The following is a 23,764-nucleotide window of genomic DNA, read 5'->3' on the forward strand; positions in this document are numbered from 1 at the left end:
AGTAGATGAGAGAGAGAGAAATGGGACAAGTTGAAATTGGACAGGGTGACAGACACTCAGATTTTAAGTAAATCATGTGCAATTTAAAAAAAAAAGAACAAAAAACAGACATGGTTTCTAGACAAATCAGATCTATGAAAGTCTCATCAAAACAGGTTCATCCCTGTTTCTCCAAAATCAACAAGGACCACATTGACTCTCTTGCTCCTTCTCTGGTCAATTTCAGCAACCACTCCTTTGCCACTGGAGTTTTCATCTCCATCTTGAAGCACTCCCTTTTGCACCCTCTTCTTAAGAAACCCTCTGCTGACCCCTCCTGCCCAGCTAACTATTGCCCAATCTCCATCACTCCTTTCCTGGGCAAACTCTTGGAAACGTTGGCCATCGCCCAGACTAATCTCCACACTGAAGCTGTTGGTTGTCTCCATGATCATCAGTCTGGCTTCAGAGCTGCCAGAAGCACAGAAACTGCTCTCCTGAACATCCGTAAAGACCTGTTCTCAAACCTTGATTCCAACACCCCCTGTGTCCTCATATTACTTGGTCTCTCCTCTACCTTTGACATGGTCAACCATGCCATACTGCTCATCCGTCTCCATGATAACCTGGGTATCACTGGTCAGGTCCTGGCGTGGCTGACTTCTTTCCCCTCTGATCAACCCTCCCAGGTTCAACTTGGGTTCTTCCTCTCCTCTATCTCTATCTCTACCTGTGGTGCTCCCCAGGGGTCTAACCTTTCTCCCTGGCTGTTCAACCAATACCTGTCACTTATTGCCCACCGCATTGCTGCACTCTGCCCCAACTTCCAGTGCTATGCGGATAACACCCAGATCATTTTCATGCTATCCTCAGCCCCCTCTTCTCCCTCTCTCATCTCAGACTGTCTGTCCGCCATACAGAATTGGTGTTCCACCAATGATCTCTGCCTTAATGCCAATAAGACTGATATTCTCCTCATCAGCACACCCACTCCCTCCTTTCCTGTCACTCTCTGGCCGGCCTCTCTTGGCCCTCTCCATGCTCCGACATGTGTGGTTAAAAACCTTGGGGTCATCTTCGACTCCACACTCTCCTTCTCTCCTCACATCTCTGATGTCTCAAAGAAGTCACACTACCAGCTGCACCTCCTCAGAGGTATTCTTCCTTTCCTCTCCTTTCCCCAGAAGCTCACTGTCTCCAGAGCTCTGGTTCTCTCTAGGCTGGACTATTGCAACAGCCTCTTTCTAAATCTGCCTGCTTCTACTCTCCGCCCTCTGCAACTCATCCAGAACAGGACTGCAAGACTTGTCCTTGGCCTCAAGCCCAGGGATCGCATCTCTCCAGAACTGAAATCTCTACACTGGCTCCCAGTGGCTGCGAGGATAAAGTTCAAAACCCTCTGCATTGTCCACAAGGCCTTCTGGGGCCTGGGGCCTCAATACCTTCAACTCTCGCTTGCTAAACATATTCCTTGTCGAGCTCTTCGCTTATCCGCCTCCAACTCCCTCAGGGTCAGTCGCTTCTCCAAGAAACGAGTTGGTGGTAGATCTCTTTCTTTGGCTGGGGCCTCCCTCTGGAACAGCCTCCCTCCCTCCCTGAAACTTGAGGAGAATCATCTCCGGTTCTGGAAGCACCTCAAAACATTTCTCTTTGCTTCTGCTTTTTCTCCTCCTGGCTGAAAATGAATCTGCACTGGTTACCTTGCCACCCTCTGTTTCTCGGACCTAGGTCCACTCCCCCGCCAGTCGCACACCTGCACTGCCTTCCTGGAAACCCCTGCACTTGGGACTGTTTCTGTATCCCTACAGTCCCAATAGCAGCACTTACACCTGATGTCTGCACTTACCCTTTCACTTGCCACGTGATGTCTGCGCTTACCCTTGCACTCGCCACCAGCTGGCTGTACCTTACTTTCTTACTTATTCTATTATCCTATGTATTGCACTGTCCCTTCCCCTTTCCATGAACTTGTGTGATCTGAAAGACACCTGCCCTAGTAAGATCGCTGTCTGTCTTCCCTCTGTTCCCCCTCCCTTGCCTTGTCGTGCCATGAAACACTTGTGTATAGGAGCGTTATAAATGCTGTATCATATCATATCATAACATGGATTCGCCTAATTTAGGACCACTCGATACGTCAGATCTGGTTCTACAATCCATGTGTATTTGTATGTCACCATGGGTTTTTAGTATGGTCCTTCTTTTAACATGCTGGACATTTTTGACATGTATGTCATAATGGGAAGTAGTGAATCATACCATGACATATATTTTGATATTAGTATACACAGAGGCCTCTAGCCCCACAAAAGGACCATATAATTTCTGATACAACAGTAGCAATGTTGTGCCCTTATCACAATGTATCTCCTTTCTTTTCCTTTTCTCCCCACATTTTGACTTGTATTTTGGCAATGCACTGATCATATATAGCTGTGTTTAATATTTTACAGAATTAAATATATTACAGATCAGGCAAATATCAGATTATTCAATTTGACTAAGATGTTCAGGCTGTATTTCACTGTGTTCAGCTCACCCGCCCACAGAGTTTCAAGGAAACACCAGCACCGTTATTACCTGTGCCGGTGTTTCCATGGTTCCCATTCCCATAGAGTTCTATGGGACTCTATGGGAATGGGGAACAACATTTAACTGGTGTCTGACTTTCCAGCCGCTGGGGTTGTAATACCCCAGTGTTACCGGCAAGTCAGGTGCTGGTAACTGCTTACGGGTCCACCGGCTACCTGCCGGTTTTACCAGCACGGTTACCGCCAGACCCGTAATGAGGCCCATACTCTCAAGGGTCGACTGAACATGGACTGTGACAGTTTTATTTTGATGAGTTCACCTTCTTCGACAGTATTTAGATAAGATGCTCTCCTCCTGTCATTCAACAGTTTCATTTCCTTGCTTCTCCTAAATCGCCAGACTATTTCCTTCATGTCCATGGTGTTATCTTCCCTTATTTTTGACAGCCACAGTGAGACCAATATGGACACTGCGCTGCATCCTCTAAGGAGGGGAACAGTGATATATTTGTGGTACCATTAGGGGTCAGGCCATGAGCTGCCACAGCCTTCTTAATTGTGTTATGAGGTTCTAGTCCTGCTGCTGTGGCAAGTTGCACAGCCCCTTTGATTAACCTGTTTGTGCATTCCACCAGGCCATTCGCCTGAGGTTGATACAAGGCCACCTTTATCTGGTGGATGTCATTGTCCTTCAGCAACTTTTCCATCTCCCTTGAGACAAGTTGGACCCCATTGTCTGTGACCAGTTCCTTTGGTAACCCTTCTCGTTGGAAGATATTTTTGAAGAATCGGATAATTGTGGGTGTAGTGATGTCCGGGACAAACTCTACTTCCATCCACTTCGATAAGAAGACTACCAACACATTCCTGTGCTTGTGTTCTGGTTTCATCAAGTCTAATGGGCCTATGAAATCTAGCCCCAGTTTTTTCAACACCCCTTCTGGTACTTCTGTGGGGTGTAATGGAGCTTGCCTGACCTTGAGTCATGTTGCTCCTCAGGTATCCTGCGTGAGTCCTGCATATGATGGTTCTCCTCAGTGTCACTATTGGGATGGCTTGATCACCCCTCATTAGCATGCCATTGAATTCGAATATCTCATCAGCCACTTTCCAGTATGGTTGCAGGCCTTCGGGGACTGCTTTCTTGTTTGGCCAACCCTTCCTGACCCATTCTGTGATATGTTTTATCGTGGTATCTTTAGCAGCTTCTTCCTTCCACTGATTCTCACTCATCTCAAAAAACTCTTTGCTCCTGAGATCGCCCAACAATGCTAAAACACATTCATCTTTTTGGAAGCTGGTCACTTTATCCTCTCTTCTGGCATCCTGGACATGCAGTCCGCCTGGGTGTTTTTCCAAACCGTGATATGCACAATCTCATAAGTATATTCTTGCAATTTTGCTGTGATGCGGGCCAGGTGGGGAGTGGATGTTCGAGTACCTCCTGGTCTCAACATGTGCACCAGGGTCTTGTGGTCCATAACTAACTGGAATCTTGTGCCCCATACATAAGTTTGAAAGTAGTCCACCACCTAGGCACACTCCAACATGCCCTTCTCTATGGTAGAGTAGTTCCTTTCTGCCTGTGAAATTGCTTTTGATGCAAAAGCCACTATGTGCTCCTTGTTGCCTTTCTTCTGGGTTAACATTGCCCCTATTCCATATGAATTGGCAGCAATGGTGATCACTGTTTTCCCACTGTAGGTTAAATAGTTGATGTCAGGGAGCATGCATGATACCACCTTTGACCTCCTCAAAGGCGTTCACCCTGCTCTTCTCTGAAGTGATATTCTATTCCTTTCTTGAGTAGTTCCCTCATGGAGGCTGTAGTCTCTGAGAATTTAGGCACACATTTTGCATAGTATTCGAACAGGCCTAGAAACAACCTCAGTTCATCTTTACTTTTGGGTGGGGGTGCCTTCATGATGGCCTGTAATATATCCTTTTTCGGGCTGATCCATATCCTGGATATCTTATAGTTCAGATACTCCCCTTCCGCAGCCTGCAATAGGCACTTGTTGTAGCATAGCCTACCTCCTGCCTCTTGCAATTTGGCTAACACTTTATGAAACGCTTTGTCATGAGTTTCCTGATCCTTAGCATATATTAAGATATCGCCCTGAAAGTAGGACACGTTTCCTATGTTTTTCAACAAAGCGTCCATCATGCGTTGAAATGCTGACGTAGCTGAGGACAGGCCAAACACTATTCTCATGAACTGGTATGTACCAAACGGTTATCCAGTAATTTTATTGCAAACAAAACAGAGTGGTACATAACAGATCGAAAAATAACACAAAAAACAATGAAAATATTATATAAATATATAAAGGGTATGCTAAGGGGTCAAAATGGGTCAGGATAGGGTTGGGTGGCTTTAAAAGGGTGGACAAAGGGGAACTTGTGGGGAATTTTAAAAAAACTAAACAAAAAAACGTGTTTTCCAGTGTGTTGTCCACAATTAAATTTGCCACTCTGTAATTGTGGTAGGTAAGATCACATATAACCACCAAATGGAGTTATGAAGGCTGTTAGAGGTCTTGATTTACGATGCATGCTGATCTGGCGATATGCGTCCCTCATGTCGAGCTTCGAAAACTCTTTTGTCTCTTTCATTAACAAGATTAGTTCATTAATGCTGGGTGAAATTTAAGTGTCCAAATCTACTTCAAGATTTAAGCTACGTAGAACGATGCAAATTTGTAGATCCCCCATGTTTTGTTTTTTATGAGAACTACTGGGCTAAGCCATTCAGGGGACTCTACTGTTTCAATTGTCCCTTCTTTTAGAATCTTGTTGAGTTTCACCTGTAGTGCACCTCTTGCAGTCGCAGGTCACCTTGTGCTTTAGTAGAATGGTGCCTTGCTTAAGTTTGATCTTGTGCACATAGTTCCTGATCTTACCAGGTGTGTCGGAGAACAGTTCTGGAAATTCCTCTCTAGTGACCAGTGCTCCTCCACTGGCTATGGACAAGACTTGTCCCTCCACACTGGGATCCAATCTAATTTGTAACTTGGGCTGGTCATCCCATCCCAACAAAGCCGGGCCTCTCTCTGAAAAGTATACTTTGGTCTTTGTCACTATACTTTTGAACTCCACAGTAGCTCGGATATTTCCCAGTAAATTCACTGTGGCACTGCCAAAGACCGTGTGGTTGCACTTTGTCCTGCAGAATTCCAATTTGTGTTTGCTGACCATGCCTTTGTGTGTGTCTAACAGCAATATGGTGAGGTCTGAACCAGAGTCTGCCATTAATCTGGTCTCATGTTCAGTGGGGCTTCTCCCCCCGAGCTGTGACACAGTTGACCATAATGACTGTCGGACATCCTTCTTCTTCTGACAAGGCTTCATCTCTGACCTCTTTACTCTGCACCAACATCACCGCTGTCTTACCTCGAGACGTGCAAACCAAGGAAAAATGTTGAAACCTCCTGCATTTGCAACACTCCATGTTCCTTGGGGGACAATCTCTGCTATTTGCCAAGTGAGTGGTGCTGGTGCATCTATGGCACGGGAGTGGCTCATCCTGCCGTTTACTCCTTGGCATTGTGCTGCCACCTGTATCACCTCCCTTTGTATTGTACTACTTGGACTTCTGGTACTGAAAGGCTGCCAGCCCACTCCTTGCGCCTGCAGGATGTTTCCTCCACCGCTCTCGAAATCTGGATAGCTTTTTCCAGTTGAAAATCCTTTTCTAGGAAGAACTTATCCTGGACTTTGCGATTGTTGGTGTGCACAATGAGTACATCACAAATTCTGTCTTCAGACGTGTCGCCAAATGCACACATCACTGCCAGTTCGCTCAGCTTAACTATGTAGTCATCTACAGGTTCGTTTGGTGCCTGCCTCCTGTGATAAAACCTGATCCTATTCAGGACTATGTACTGTTTGGATGAAAACCTCTTTGCTATCCTCCTCACTGCTTTTTTATATGCATTGTCATCATCCCCTTCATCAGCTTCGGGCTTCAGCCCCGTAAAGGTTCTCTTGCCTACAACCCCCAGTGCATTGAGCAGCATTGCCTTCTTCCGCACCGCTGGGTAATCAGCTCCACCCACTGCCTCCAAATACGTTTAAAACAGTGACTCCCACTCTAGCCATGAAATGATAGGCCTGCCTGGGGTCTGCAAGAAGGATGGGGGTGGCATTTCTCTCTGCATTTCGGTGATCATGTGCGATCTGTGAATCCTCATCGCCAATTATGTTGTGTCCAACACAGGACAAGCACACTATTTGGATATGTGGAATAACAGGCGTTGTCATAGTTGCCTCACTGTGCTCTATTATTGGAGACTGCAGGTAATGTAGTGAGGGATGACTTGCAGGAAAGACCGTGGTCCGGTGTTCAGGAGGAGTGCCGGGCAGCCGTGCACCTGTCAACTGCTGGCACTTCAAATTCGCTTCTCAGGGCTTCTCCGCATTCCGGGATTGCCTCATCCCGCGAGAGATTAGTTGCGACTACTCGCAAGCTAGCAATTTCCACACTTATCCTTCAAATGCAAGTAAAGTAAAACGTTTTCCCTCAATTATGTACGAAATAAGCGAAAAGGCTTTCCAAATATTTCCTCAGTACAAAAAAACAGTGGGCCTCATTACGAGTTCAAAGGCGTGGTAAAAACAGTGGTAATGTATTAGAATTTTGATTGCATTACCACACTCGAAAACTACAGGTTTGGACATATGGCAAAGGAAACACCTCCAGCAGAATGCTGGAGGCAATTCCTCCAACTTACCACCGGAAAATGGACAAATCGACAGTATTACTGCTGTGGTAATACCACAAAGATCCCCACGCAGTGGACTCCAATTAATGGAGACTAACACCACCTACTACCACCGTTAATCTGGTGATAATACCGCCATGCCAAGTGGTGGCAACGGTAATAGCATTTGGTGGTATCTCAGGGGTATTTACGCTGAGATACCACCAAACTCGATATTGTGGCTTGTTTTCACTAGATAATATTTCACTGTTTGTTTCCAAAAATACGTTTTTTAAACTTTTCGTACAGTTAAAAATAGTTAAATTTGTATAGAGTATGAGTTAAAAAAGGTGTCAAAGGTGAGACCAAGATGCAAGATATTTTCTGCAGCTGCATCAAGTCACTATGTAGAGCAAGCCATGGCATCTTCCCAGCGCATTAGCAGATCAGTCACACATGGATATCTGTCGACCTCATTCAGAATGTGGTCGTGTGGTTAAAAAAGTGGCAGCAACTAGAATACTGCAATTTTACTGTTCCACGGAATTAAGACTTTCAATACTGAAACATTTTAAATATCTCCTGGTTTTGCGTTGAGGACATTTCCTCCATGGAAAATATAGATCCCCAGTCAACAGTGGGACTCCAAAATGGGGAAAAGGTGAAGGGCCTGCATGGTGCTAAATTATGCAGGCACTTCCCATAACAAGGTGTGTAAAGATAATTCTGTATGATGGAATGATTTATTTTATGTATTTAATTACCTGAGACGCAATGCTCTTTTGATCACAAAATAAAATACAATAGATGAGAAATCAGATTTGACGCAAAGCAGTGAACTTCTAACAATGGAGTGAGTTTCAGGGACATTCTGACCATGTTGTGGAGGGAAGGAAATGAAACAGTCACCATATACAGATTAAGGACATCCAACATTGGACATTTTTTAGTGCAGGTAGGCGGTACGGCCAACTGTGCATGGGATATGACCATGATAGATGAAGTGCTAGAGTGGAGGCAGAGGTAGTGAGGTGCAGAGGCAGGTTGAAGGCGAGGGAAAACATGTTAGCTAGAGGGCAGATGAGAGGTAGGTTAAGGGGTAACTCAGAGGTGAGGAGGTAGGCTTTTAGTTTGGTTTTGAAGAAATCCATGTGGACTGTTTCTTGGATGTCTTGGGGAGAATTCAATGCAAGTGGAGTAAGAAGAGAGAAAGAGCCGGTACAAAGAGGAACAAAGAGGAAGAACAGGGAAGGTGAGGAGCCACAAGGGTAGTTGAGGTGGAAGATCAGAGATTACGAGAAGGCTTTTAGAGTTGGATAGAGGATAGATAAAGTAGTGCCTTACCATGGATAGATTTCTGAATCTGGCCTTGTTTTGCATCATTAGCCATCCAGCATGGTGACAGTACAAGGAAGTAGGTGTGAAGTGAGGGAGTTCAAAGAGAGTTCTGGAAGCAAAGTAATGATCTTGTTGAGAGGACAGAAAGCATCACTTTAGAGACAAGAGGATGCTGGACCAATTAGCTCTCCTTTTAATGACAAAATATGGGCCCAGGAGGAGCCAGCAGACAGGTACCCACTAATACGTTGTGTAACTCCTATGCATCATATAAATAGTTTGAGCTAATATCTAACCCCATTTCCCCATAGGTTTTGTAAACTAATAATGTGATGTGATGTTATTTCTGATGTAATTGTGCAACAAAACTAGCTTGCAATCAATTAAATGTGAGAGCTATGAGATTACATGTTTTTTATGCTGTCCTGGCTTAGATTCGTTGTTGGATAAAGCTGGGTTTTGACATGCACCTGAGACCTCCATCAGTGAGTATTATTCTAACTTATTGTGTAATCCTGGGTGCACTTCCACAGGTGGTAGAAGAGGATAGTTCTCTATGGACCTCTGGACAATTGAGGTCCCACGCCCTGTCCCCTCGGACAGCAGGGGTGGTCTGTGGAGAACTGAGGTAATGCACATCTGAGAAGAAAGGTCAGCAGGTACCCTGTTTGCAGAACACCCTGCCCTGTCCCCGGAGGCTTCCCCGCTGGGCGTGAAGGAGAGGAGGCCCTTAGGAGAGACTCAACACCGAAGACCCTCATGGGATCCTAGGATGTGAGTATGAACGATGCATGCCAAAATCGGGGAGTTGAGGTTTTTGTGTGTTATTGATATGTGAGAAGTAGAGATAACAAAGCATTGAATGTCTTTAACAATGGTTGAGGCAGATCCTGTGATAATCCTCTTAAAGGCACAGAGATAAAAGAGAGGTATCTCCCGCCTATAAGGGAAGACAGTGATATTATGATTTGCATTAATGTTTGCTGGTGCCAGCCTTGTGCTGTGGTGTAATATAGAAGTGTAGAGGTATATTTTTCTTTGTGTTGGTAGAGTAGACCAATTGGTGTTGTGGACCAGAAAAAAGTGGTCCTGTGCGTGAGCAGCATTTTTAGTGCTGCTCAAATGAAAGACTCTGTGTTATTGGGGACTTGGTCCCAGAGAAAGACATAGATGTGGTAACTTTGAGGGAACTATTGTGGGGAGAGGTTTGAAAAGGAGTGGATAAGTTGATTGAGTGTTGAAGCAGTATTCACTGATCTTTGGTAAGTTGTGTTTTATACTTTAAGCATAGCAGATACACTCATCATTCATTTGAGCAAAGCAATCCAAAGATATAAGACCAAGATAGCTAAGTACCATGTTGAGTGGGTTAAAAATATGTCTGGAAAGATGTTCAGCCCATAGCCTCAAGACGGCACTCATTCAAAATTAGTGCTGCAACACGGGCACATATTTACACAACACATTAAGGTGGTATCACATTCTTTTGCTTACAGGAGATTTTTTGATGGAATTTTTGCCAAAACAATTCCATCAAATAAACTAATCCAATTATATAGGGAGGAGGGTTTAAAAGTGGTGGGGAGTGGGATGGCGTAGAGGGAATAGCATAGGGAAAGAGATGGATTGGGGGCACCCCCCAAAATTAACACAATTCCATCCAAAAAACACATATCAGCAAAACAACTTAGAACCTATGAGGGAAAACAATTACAGAACAGAATGAGTATATTAGAATTGTGGAACATTTTGGAAGAAGAGGAGGAGGAGGAAAATAAAAAGAATGGATGCTTAACCAGCATGACAACGAGAGAAGGGCCCACGGCTCCTCGCCCTCTTCTTTCCCAAACCAATAATACGTCCCCAATGGTACATGGATTCTATCCATTGAGGGCCGCTGCAGGGTATTCTAACCCCAATTATGCTCCCACAGCATACAGTCTTGTAGACAGTACAAGAAGCAAAACAGTGAACAGGCAAATGCCAGCGCTATTACAGTAAGAATCTGACATGCAGCACAGAGTGCAAGCAAGGTTAGCGGAAAGTGAATGGGGAGTATCAGAGGGCAAAAAGTGCACAAGACAAGATGGATGAGACAGCGATTGTGCCAAACAAATAGATAGGACAGGTTTAATTAAAACTTGATGGAAAGAGCTACAACAAAGGGATAGAGAAGGTGAGGATTAGGTAGCGACAGACAGGAGGCAGAAAAAGTGAAGAAGTTTGAGGGAGAACGAGAACGGGAAACGGTCTTTAGCAGAGTAAAAGAGTGTATGTGGTTAGGCATAGACCAGGTTTTGGAGGAAGGGTGGGGAGAAGGCAAAAGGGGAAAACTGGCAACTGTTTGGCACTCAAGCATATATTTTACGATAAGCATTAAGTCAGCAGGTACGTACTTTTATATTTACATCAAGTTTGGGCAGGGCATAGAGGTTTGAGGCAGACGGATGTGGAAGATTAAACATCCCTGGCTAGAAGGTGAAAATTGAGTCTGGCCTCAAATCCCTCCACTGACAGATGAGTCAGCATACATCTAAAGGCACAGGAGTAGGTAGCAATGCATTGTTGAATGCTGGACAGAAGCTGTGGGGGGCTTGAGAGCAAAGGGTCCAAGCAGGACATCTATGAGAAATGGATTCAGATTGGCAGTGGGGGGGGGCTATGGCATGGTGACAATCTGAACACAAGGATCAGACAATTGAAAGGAAAGTGGTTCTGCATAGAGATCCACCCAGTGTGGCAACAGTATGCCAACTTAGCAGAAGATCTTGAAGAAGGTGAAAGAGGAGCGAAAAGACCATTCTTCCAAAAGCCCAGGTAGCAGTGACAGTTTTTCCAGGATGGTGCAAGAGGTGATGGAGGATATTTCACATTTTTAGAAGGCTGATACTAGCCGCATTGGACATGACAGTGATGATACTGTGTAGTGGGTGGGCAGTGAGTTTTATGTCAAAGAAGATACATAGGTTGTGAGCCTTGGGTGATTGCATGAGGAGGTCAGGAATAAACAATCAAGGTTGATAGAGGATAGAAGGGATGGGTAGACATAGGGCTCCAGGATACAGATAACTTCATTTTTTTATGAGTTTAGCATCAGACAATGCCGAGCCATCCAATATGACATGGCAGTGCCGCACTTAGGGATTCACTTAGAGATGACAGGCTTAAAGGAGGAAAGGAGAATAATATTTGGGTATCATTACCAAAGAGATTATATGAGGAACCAAATGTAGGGATGAATTTGTTCAGAAAGCATATGGATAGAAAACATGATGTCAGGGACATCAAGTGATCGAGATTTGCGATGTAGGTACATTTCAGAGAAGAGATTGAAAGGGCTTTATAGGCGTTAGGGGAACAGGATAATGAGAGAGGTGGGAGTGAGAAGTTGAACAGAGATGTATTAAAAAGAAAAGGGTTTAAAGTTGTTTGATGAGAGGCTGATGGTGTGTCCCTGCTAAAGATCACACCAACGCCATGCCTTTTTTGGTGAGTTGCGAGTGAATTGGCTAGCAAGATGTTAATAATGTCATGCAAGGGCAGACAGGCTGTCAGTCTCAAATCGGGGAAGCCGTATTTTATGAAAACCAGTGAGAGGGTAGCCCACTCAATCTAGTAAAATGCAAGCAATGTTGCTACAGTAATGTACCTTGAACCTGCACTGTCGGGTACAAGTAACATGGAAGAAAAGACCAATGCTAATAAAACTTGAATTCTATGAGCTCACTTATGAGGTCGACAAGGACGATGCGAATTCAGCCTCAATGTTGTGTTAATCAGAACATCTCATTTAAATAAAGCTCAGGATGCAATGTCGAAAAAAAGAGCATTTTTGTCAAAAATAAAATACATGTATTAAGACACAGAGGTGAACAGTTATAAAAGGCCAATGCGTTTTCGGATCAGACATCCAACATTAGGGCCAATCTGTCACGCAAAGAAGGAAGCAGCTGTGTGATTCAAAAACTAAATGAGTCATCCTGAAGATTTTTTTATTTTATTCGTTTGTTTGTGTCTGTAATGCGCCGGAGCCCGCAGGCATCAATGCGCAGAAGAAGGAAGAAAATCAGGATCAAGTACAGGGATAGGTCAAATCAAGAATTCATTAATTCATTCAAAGGGTACTGTTTTCAGATGTTTCGTAGCATGATTGCAATCCGCACGCAGCTCGTTTGGGATTTTACCTACCTACCAAGGCCTTTCGCTTGTTTATTCTTTGGGCCAACTAGGTCTATGGAGTCACTAGATCTGGTCCTTCTCTTGAGGCTAGAAACTCTAATGGAATCTTTTAGGTATCTGGGTGCCTGACCAAAGACATTAATACACCACTGTGCCAACCGTAAAGCGAACCCAAGCTTCCACTGCGAGCCAGTGCAGGTTTCTCCTATGGACCCAGATTGGGTCATGTCTGGAGATGTTTTTTTACGTTGCACACAGCATCATTTTGTAAAATCTGAATTTTTCTCTAACTACTTTTATTTGCACCAGCTAGCAGTGCACTGCAATAATTTATTCTTGGCATAATCAGTGCATGAGCCAGTGTAAAACAGTTGGTTTCTGGAACGTAGGGCTTTACCAGCCTAAGTAATCTCAAGTGATATTGTGTTTTACTGGTGATTTTATACACCTGTGCATCTGAGTTAAGGGAAGCCTCAAGGACAACTTCCAAGATCTTAACCTTGGAGCTCATATTAAGATGGTGACTTTGAATGGTAAAGCCTGAGTATTTGCTGTTAATTTTGGAGCGAGTCTGGAAGGAGCCAAACATTAAAAGTTCAATCTTGGCTGCATTCAGGCAAATCCGATTGGTTTTGATCCAATTTTGGATGGCTCCATAAATCAGAGAAATCCTCTCTGAATCTTTTTCATATTCTCCACTAATATTTATATTCAGCTGAGTATTGTCAGCATAATTAGAAAAGGGCACTCCCATTTCGGCGGGGCAACAGTAAACATTAAAGAAAGCTGATGAGAGGCAAGCACCTTGAGGCACTCCATAGCCCAGCCTCTCTTGTTCACCCCATACAACTTTAGACATTCTATTATGGAGAAAAGATTTTATCCAGGAAGCTACCTTGCTAGAGCAGCCATCTATATCCTTAAGATGGTCGATACCGTTTCCATGATCCACAAGATGAAAGGCTTCTGAAAGATCATATAGTATCAGCAGCCCAGCTTTACTGTTGTCCATGACTTTGAACATCTCTGTCTGCAAGTCCAGCAAGGCACTTTATGTGCCATGATGAGATCAGACTGTCTGGGATGGCACACTTGAGATTTCTCCAAGTGTTCCTGTAATTAAAGTGTTGCTACTTTGTCTAATACCACTTTCATCAAGAAAGGCATGTTTGTGATAGGCCTGTAATTAGTGCACACTTTTTGGATCCAGTCCTAACTTTTTCAACAGTGGGGTCACTGCTACATTTTTCAGTGCTTCCGGAATTAGAGTTTCCCTGAAGGTAGTATTTGTGAAACGAGCCAAAAAGGGGATGAATACCTCAAGGTTTTTCAAAATGACTTTGGATGGCAGAATTTCACCTTCACACATAGTAGGTTTCATTTTATTAAGGGTTTAAGCAAGGTTTCTTAGGAAATGTCTTGGGAAATGAACATTTGATACACTCATGTTTAACATGGTGTACCCAACTTCACAATATCTACAGTTGTAGAGTTTCCCTCGACACGTGTTTCTCCATCTCTTTGCGATGGATCATCAGGAGGGGTACATTGTTATAGATCTTAGTTGTAAACTGTTTGCCATAAAGCTGTTTCCCTCGATTTCAGTGTTTACACTCATGAGCATACTCCCTTTGTCAGAAGGGAGAATGATTAAAATATTTTGAAACATGATCGGTATCTAGAAAAGCAAACGATATGAAGAGGATACTGTGGTTGAGGGAGTGTAATGAGGGGGCACTGAGGGGTTGTGTTTGCATGAGCAGCATATTTGAAATGCAGGCCTCAACAGTGCCCAACATTTTGTGCCCTTAACCTAGGATAAACTTTACTGTGGAACGCCTGGTGCAGAGTAAAACACCTACACAACTAGAAGCAGTGCACTTGGGCTTAAGCACTGAATCCTTTAGTAGCACACATAGCGTAAAATTAACAGTGAGTGACATCTACAAATGTTTAGGATTTCCTATGTTCAGGCTGCTGAATTAGCTTTCCTTTAGCATTCTGCGCTAGATTTATAGATTTTCAAATTACATTAAAATGAACCTAAACCAATTAGTGGGAATGATAATTGAAGGATCAACTGACATCACATGACGTATTGTGGAAGCAAAATTACAGTGCTGCCACAGTTTCTCCATTATTAGACAAGTGGTGCTTGCTGCTTGCTCAGTGAGATAGAGCTCATACCCTGCTGTGTAGAATGCATTAAATTGACGGCCTGGGTAGCAGCATGCATGACACATCCGCTTCGGGTAGAATTCAAGACCGCTGTCAATGCATGCACGTCAGTTATAGGGATGCAGATTTTCATATTCATTGTTTGCAGATGTCCGCACAAGTGTTTAGAAACTGTTGAAACACTGTCAGAAAATTGCAAGGAAGTAGTTACACTTCTGCAATTGGATGGACCAATAAAAAAAAATGTAAAAAAGAAGTTAATCAATATTCATGATCCTCCATTAAATTATTGAATGTTGAATACAACTTGATTGACTCATTGTGTCCAACATAGGACAAGTACACTGAGGATATTTGGAATAACAGGCTTCATTGCCAACAGGTGTACAACTATGTCACAGTTTGCACATTGTGCTCTATTCTGGCGGATAACTGTCTTACTTTGAGACTGCAGGTAATGTGGTGACGGATGAATTGCAGGAAGGACAGTGGTCCGGTGTTCAGGAGGAGCGCCAGGGATGCCGCCCGCGCTCTGAATGGGCTTCTCAGGCTCTCTCCGCCTTCCAGGTCGCATCATCTCACAAGAGGTCGAGCATGACTTCTCACAAACTTGTAATCTCCACATACCTCCTTCTGTTGAGCAACGAGGAGTTACTCCATCACATAGTCTGCAAAATGTCCAGGTCTTCTCTTTTCTCTTTGCGGGCGAATTACTTCTAACTCACCACTGCGTATTGAGGATTCCATCTCTGCTGTTCTCTCCTGCAGTACTAACACATCAAAGTGCCAATGATCAAGACTTTTTTATGTCACACCCAAATAACTTACGTATCCATTTCGTATTAGACCTTTTCTATTTGTTCCACAACACAAATTTGTATTCGTACCAAACAACACATATTTTCTTTAAAAACAATTCATATACACACATTTTATGACCCTTATTAGGTCCTTCATACAAATCTATATCCCATATAATAGCTTAACATTTCATTTTCAGACACAAAAAAACAGTAATACACAGATGAGATCTATGCAAAACATAAATCTCTGCTCATAGTGCAGTTTATAATAACCCTGTCAAAGTCAAGGATAAATTAAAGTGTACGTTTTTTTGTAGGACCTGCCCTTTGTTTGCAGTGTCAATTATTGCTGTCTTTAAACATCGACACAGAATGTTTCAGCCATCTCATGAACCAAGAATGTAGTTCCACAAATATGCGGCCTTCATCAGGACAAGCTCAATTTTGATACACAAATGTATATGTGTATATTAATAGATGAATGGAGTGTGACATGTCTGTTCAAATACGACGACTTAATGCGCCAGTGATAATTAAAATAAACACTTAATGAGTAGCATCCTATCTTATAGTTAGTTACCCAGCTTCGAGGGGGGTGCTGATAGCCCTCAAGTATAGATTTGGTCCTGCACTGTCTGGACTGATTGGGTCACTGTGTTTGAATAAATATTCATGTCAGTGTCTTGTTTTAGATGTAAAATAAACAGACAGGTGGCTGATTACGAGGGCCCGCTTCGATTGTCTTCGGCTACAGGGAAATACGTGCAACTGGAAAAGTTTTCCCAGTGATGCCGGCTGCCCAGTCTGTGGCCACAAGCGTGAGGACCTTTTGCATTTGTTGTTCTTCTGCACAGGTTATGCGGGTATCCGCAGAATGACCCTGGTCCCCGCCCTCAAGAAAACGGAGATTCGATCACATAAGGTCGCACTCGAGTTTCTTTTGAGTGCCGAGTCAGTTTTTACATCCTGGGCTCTGTTGACCTTTTTAAAAAGAGCGATGTATTTTAGAAAGAACTTATTAAACCTGCAAGGTGGGGGCAGTTAGTGCCACTAATTTTTACGACGAATTGTGTATGGGGAAAAGTGGTTGAGTCCTGTTTTATGCTTGATTATAATGTATAATTTTAAATATCCCGTCCCGATTGGCAAGTAATTGTTAGTTATTTTTATCATTGTGGATTGTAATTTGTAATTTTTGGTATCTACCTTTATATGTCTTTTACACAATCGGTGTCTTTGTAATGTTGAAAATGTATAATCTATTTTTTTTTTTGTTGTCGTTTAATGGAATTTTTTATATTTCCGAATAAACTTGTTTGATTGATTGTAAAATAAATTCAGGAAACTGTTATTAAATGAAAACAAAAGGGTAAAGGGCTATCCCGTACTGCACTCAGGAAAATCCTCTCAGTAGCTGATATAAAATTTTCATGTTAGGGGTCGGGACATGATGCCTATCCCGTGGGTCCTGTAGATTGAGAGAATTAAGGATTACAGGGTGTGCTAAACTCCCGGGGCACTGGACACAATCGCGACAACCACACCATAATTATACACAGTGGGCATAGATCTACATGTATTTAATACCGGGTTATAATTTAGGATATAGAATCCTGCATAGTTAAGTGAGGCTGTGTGGTGAATGCAAACTACCAAATTTGTGTAATTTTTTTGGGTATCAAAAACATTTCCAAAATCATATTCACGGGCATAACAGCATTAAACAGATGCCGCCGTGTATGCCACATCCCCCAATGTCACGTAGTGATATCTATTTCTATTGTGTGAGACCAACTCAGCTAATGCAATTATACAAGTATCAAAAACATTTTCAAAGACATTTTTCAGAGGCATACCAGCATTTAAATAATGCAGCTGTGCATGCCACGCCCCCAAATGCTGCGTAGAGATATCTATTCCGATAGTGTGAGGCCACGTCACCTAGTTTCCACTAGGGGACTCCTCCGTGGTGTGCTGCTCGGAAAGTGGTGGCAGTGAACCTGTAAGTTCCAGTTGCTAGGTAACCCAGCCTTGAACTGCAGCAAAAATATATGCTTTTAGCGAAACCCGGGCAGCCATCTTGGAATAGACTAAAGATGTACAAACCAACGTATCTACCAAAGTGCATATTGTAGGGAATTAATGTTTTTCCATGCTTGTGCCAACAATTAATGTTGTTGTATCATTTCGGCTGCATAATTTGTCGGAAAAAGTTTCCAAGGATGATTCGTGCGGAATAAAACGCGCTATTACCAAAGAAAGGTGAGCCCAAATATGTGTCCACCGACATCAATCTTTCAACAAAAAATATATGTTTCAACGCAAACATTTTTTAGAAAAAACTTATTATATGCACAAAAAGTCTGACCACTATCAATGGCACAATTAAAAAATGGGCGCCTATCTTTGGCAGGCCATACTCAAAGTGCAAGGTTTTGGAGGAACAGAGATGAACCTATTTTGACGAGACTTTTATAGATCAGACTTGTCTAGAAACCTCGTCTGAGGAGAACAGGGAAAGAGCAGGGAGTAGAGGGAGGAAGGGGAGAGGAGGAGAGAGAGGACAGGATGTCCTGAGTTTTAGAGATGAAATGAGAGGCCAGCGCCGTGGAGAGGGTCTGGGAGGGCACAGGAGAGGTAGAGACTGCAGGAGGATTGGCCAGTTCCTTGCAGATTTGAAAAAGTTCAGCCGAGTTGTTAGATGCTGCAGAGACACAGGCTTGGATGTGGGCTCTCTTCTTGGTGAGGAAAGAGAGCCGATATTGCCTTTGGAGCAGGTGGCTGGCCAGTTTGTCAGAGGATTTACCAGATGCACGCCATTTACTCTCAGCCACTCTGCACTTGCGTTTGAGGGTGACGAGGTCTGAGTAGTACCAGGAGTTGCACTCAGCTTTGGGCTTCTGGCAGATCCTAATGACAGGGGCAAGAGCATCGAGAGTATCAGATAAAGCAGAGTGGAGCATAGAAAGGGCTTTGTCAGGGTGTGAGTCAGCCAAAGGGGGAGGATGGAATGAGAAAGTGGTGGCGAAAGCCTCAACTGACACATGATTCATGGGGCGGATGACCGCAAAGGTTGGTGGCAGTGCTGGAGTTGGCTTGGCCTGAGGGGTAGAGAGCATGAGCTGGGAGGAAAGGAGAAAGTGATCACTCCAGGAGGGAGGAGTGGCGAGAGAGATAGAAAGGGGAATGTCTGAGGGGATCAGAACATGCAGAGTGTGCCCTGCAGAGTGAGTCGGGCCAGAGAGGAGAATAGAGAGTGATTGAGAGTCGCAAAGGTTGCGAAAGAGTCCAGAGGAAGGACGGGAAGCATCCAGGTGGATGTTGAAGTCTCCAAGAAGGAGGAGTTGAGTTGTCGAGACCAGAAGGGAAGAGGAGAGGTCCGTCCACTCAGAGAGGAAGGAGGAGATCTGGCTAGTTGGCCAATAGATAGTAGCCACAATAAGGGAATGGCTAGGAGAGAGAGAGAGCCTGCAGACGAGGCATTCGAAAGAGGAGAAGGCCTGCGAAGGAATGCCAGAGGCAGGAATCCACTCAGTGAAGATCAGGGCTACAACCACTCCGGAACTGTTGGACCTGGGAGCGGAGAGGATCTTGTAGCCATCAAGGAAGAGGGTGTCAAAACTCGTGACAGAGCTGGCTGTGAACCATGTCTCAGTGAGACCGACGACATTGAGGTCAAGTTCCTCAAGAAGGCAGCAGATGTCAGAGAAGTGTTTGACAGCTGAGCACGAGTTTAGAGTAGCAATATGGAGAAGGTTGCCATCCTTGAAAGACTTCCAGGGAGGGGTACACATCAGAGGTATGCCCTGCAGAGGTGTAGAAGATGCCCAAGGGGGTGCAGAAGAGAAAGGAGGAGAGACAGAGAGCACCATAGATTAGGTAGGTAGAGGAGAGAAGAGGCAGGGAGAGGGAAGGGGAGAAAATTATGGAAGGGTGCAAGTAGATGAGAGAGAGAGAAATGGGACAAGTTGAAATTGGACAGGGTGACAGACACTCAGATTTTAAGTAAACCATGTGCAATTTAAAAAAAAAGAACAAAAAACAGACATGGTTTCTAGACAAGTCAGATCTATGAAAGTCTCATCAAAACAGGTTCATCCCTGTTTCTCCAAAATCAACAAGGACCACATTGACTCTCTGGCCCCTTCTCTGGTCAATTTCAGCAACCACTCCTTTGCCACTGGAGTTTTCATCTCCATCTTGAAGCACTCCCTTGTGCACCCTCTTCTTAAGAAACCCTCTGCTGACCCCTCCTGCCCAACTAACTATTGCCCAATCTCCATCACTCCTTTCCTGGGCAAACTCTTGGAAAAGTTGGCCATCTCCCAGACTAATCTCCACACTGAAGCTGTTGGTTGTCTCCATGATCATCAGTCTGGCTTCAGAGCTGCCAGAAGCACAGAAACTGCTCTCCTGAACATCCGTAAAGACCTGTTCTCAAACCTTGATTCCAACACCCCCTGTGTCCTCATATTACTTGGTCTCTCCTCTACCTTTGACATGGTCAACCATGCCATACTGCTCATCCGTCTCCATGATAACCTGGGTATCACTGGTCAGGTCCTGGCGTGGCTGACTTCTTTCCCCTCTGATCGACCCTCCCAGGTTCAACTTGGGTTCTTCCTCTCCTCTATCTCTATCTCTATCTCTACCTGTGGTGCTCCCCGAGTGGGACGGGTATGCCCAGACGTGGGTCCCGAGTCTGCCGGGCCTAGAGACCCAAGCTACTCCTCACTGATGACGCCCAACAAGGCTGAAACATGTCTGGGGATGCTTGTGGTCTCGTGCAGAAGGGATGTGACCTAGCAGTTCGGGCTGGACTGCCCCTTTTGGGGTAGGACCAAGCCTGATTTGCATATGGTTTTTCCCCTTCTGTAATGGCTTGGCAGGCTGAAAAACGATGGTCTGGAGGGTTGCCCAGAGCTTTACCAGTGGTTATGATTTATTCAAAACCTTCCAGCCATCACCTTTCTGTTTTGCTAAAGTCACCCCGAGTGGGACGGGTATGCCCAGACGTGGGTCCTGAGTCTGCCGGGCCTAGAGACCCAAGCTACTCCTCACTGATGACGCCCAACAAGGCTGAAACATGTCTGGGGATGCTTGTGGTCTCGTGCAGAAGGGATGTGACCTAGCAGTTCGGGCTGGACTGCCCCTTTTGGGGTAGGACCAAGCCTGATTTGCATATGGTTTTTTCCCCTTCTGTAATGGCTTGGCAGGCTGAAAAACGATGGTCTGGAGGGTTGCCCAGAGCTTTGCCAGTGGTTATGATTTATTCAAAACCTTCCAGCCATCACCTTTCTGTTTTGCTAAAGGCTCCCCAGGGGTCTAACCTTTCTCCCTGGCTGTTCAACCAATACCTGTCACTTATTGCCCACCGCATTGCTGCACTCTGCCCCAACTTCCAGTGCTATGCGGATAACACCCAGATCATTTTCATGCTATCCTCAGCCCCCTCTTCTCCCTCTCTCATCTCAGACTGTCTGTCCGCCATACAGAATTGGTGTTCCACCAATGATCTCTGCCTTAATGCCAATAAGACTGAGATTCTCCTCATCAGCACACCAACTCCCTCCTTTCCTGTCACTCTCTGGCCGGCCTCTCTTGGCCCTCTCCATGCTCCCACATGTGTGGCTAAAAACCTTGGGGTCATCTTCGACTCCACACTCTCCTTCTCTCCTCACATCTCTGATGTCTCAAAGAAGTCACACTACCAGCTGCACCTCCTCAGAGGTATTCTTCCTTTCCTCTCCTTTCCCCAGAAGCTCACTGTCTCCAGAGCTCTGGTTCTCTCTAGGCTGGACTATTGCAACAGCCTCTTTCTAAATCTGCCTGCTTCTACTCTCCGCCCTCTGCAACTCATCCAGAACAGGACTGCAAGACTTGTCCTTGGCCTCAAGCCCAGGGATCGCATCTCTCCAGAACTGAAACCTCTACACTGGCTCCCAGTGGCTGCGAGGATAAAGTTCAAAACCCTCTGCATTGTCCACAAGGCCTTCTGGGGCCTGGGGCCTCAATACCTTCAACTCTCGCTTGCTAAACATCTTCCTTCTCGAGCTCTTCGCTTATCCGCCTCCAACACCCTCAGGGTCAGTCGCTTCTCCAAGAAACGAGTTGGTGGTAGATCTCTTTCTTTGGCTGGGGCCTCCCTCTGGAACAGCCTCCCTCCCGCCCTGAAACTTGAGGAGAATCATCTCCGGTTCTGGAAGCACCTCAAAACATTTCTCTTTGCTTCTGCTTTTTCTCCTCCTGGCTGAAAATGAATCTGCACTGGTTACCTTGCCACCCTCTGTTTCTCAGACCTAGGTCCACTCCCCCTCCAGTCGCACACCTGCACTGCCTTCCTGGAAACCCCTGCACTTGGGACTGTTTCTGTATCCCTACAGTCCCAATAGCAGCACTTACACCTGATGTCTGCACTTACCCTTTCACTTGCCACGTGATGTCTGCACTTACCCTTGCACTCGCCACCAGCTGGCTGTACCTTACTTACTTACTTATTCTATTATCCTATGTATTGCACTGTCCCTTTCCCCTTTCCATGAACTTGTGTGATCTGAAAGACACCTGGCCTAGTAGGATTGTTGTCTGTCTTCCCTCTGTTCCCCCTCCCTTGCCTTGTCGTGCCATGAAACACTTGTGTATAGGAGCATTATAAATGCTGTATCATATCATATCATAACATGGATTCGCCTAATTTAGGACCACTCGATACGTCAGATCTGGTTCTACAATCCATGTGTATATGTATGTCACCATGGGTTTTTAGTATGGTCCTTCTTTTAACATGCTGGACATTTTTGACATGTATGTCATAATGGGGAGTAGTGAATCATATCATGACATATATTTTGATATTAGTATACACAGAGGCCGCTAGCCCCACAAAAGGACCATATAATTTCTGATACAACAGTAGCAATGTTGTGCCCTTATCACAAATGTATCTCCTTTCTTTTCCTTTTCTTCCCACATTTTGACTTGTATTTTGGCAATGCACTGATCATATATAGCTGTGTTTAATATTTTACAGAATTAAATATATTACAGATCAGGCAAATATCAGATTATTCAATTTGACTAAGATGTTCAGGCTGTATTTCACTGTGTTCAGCTCACCCGCCCACAGAGTTTCAAGGAAACACCGGCACCGTTATTACCTGTGCCGGTGTTTCCATGGTTCCCATTCCCATAGAGTTCTATGGGACTCTATGGGAATGGGGAACAACATTTAACTGGTGTCTGACTTTCCAGCCGCTGGGGTTGTAATACCCCAGTGTTACCGGCAAGTCTGGTGCTGGTAACTGCTTACGGGTCCACCGGCTACCTGCCGGTTTTACCAGCACGGTTACCGCCAGACCCGTAATGAGGTCCATACTCTCAAGGGTCGACTGAACATGGACCGTGACAGTTTTATTTTGATGAGTTCACCTTCTTCGAAGGTATTTAGATAAGATGCTCTCCTCCTGTCATTCAACAGTTTCATTTCCTAAATCGCCAGACTATTTCCTTCATGTCCATGGTGTTATCTTCCCTTATTTTTGACAGCCACAGTGAGACCAATATGGACACTGCGCTGCATCCTCTAAGGAGGGGAACAGTGATATATTTGTGGTACCATTAGGGGTCAGGCCATGAGCTGCCACAGCCTTCTTAATCGTGTTATGAGGTTCTAGTCCTGCTGCTGTGGCAAGTTGCACAGCCCCTTTGATTAACCTGTTTGTGCATTCCACCAGGCCATTCGCCTGAGGTTGATACAAGGCCACCTTTATCTGGTGGATGTGATTGTCCTTCAGCAACTTTTCCATCTCCCTGAGACAAGTTGGACCCCATTGTCTGTGACCAGTTCCTTTGGTAACCCTTCTCGTTGGAAGATATTTTTGAAGAATCGGATAATTGTGGGTGTAGTGATGTCCGGGACAAACTCTGCTTCCATCCACTTCGATAAGAAGACTACCAACACATTCCTGTGCTTGTGTTCTGGTTTCATGAAGTCTAATGGGCCTATGAAATCTAGCCCCAGTTTTTTCAACACCCCTTCTGGTACTTCTGTGGG

Source organism: Ambystoma mexicanum, chromosome 5q (genome assembly GCF_040938575.1).
Source record: "Ambystoma mexicanum isolate Mex_15411 chromosome 5q, UKY_AmexF1_1, whole genome shotgun sequence".
NCBI classification, from domain to species: Eukaryota; Metazoa; Chordata; class Amphibia; order Caudata; family Ambystomatidae; genus Ambystoma; species Ambystoma mexicanum.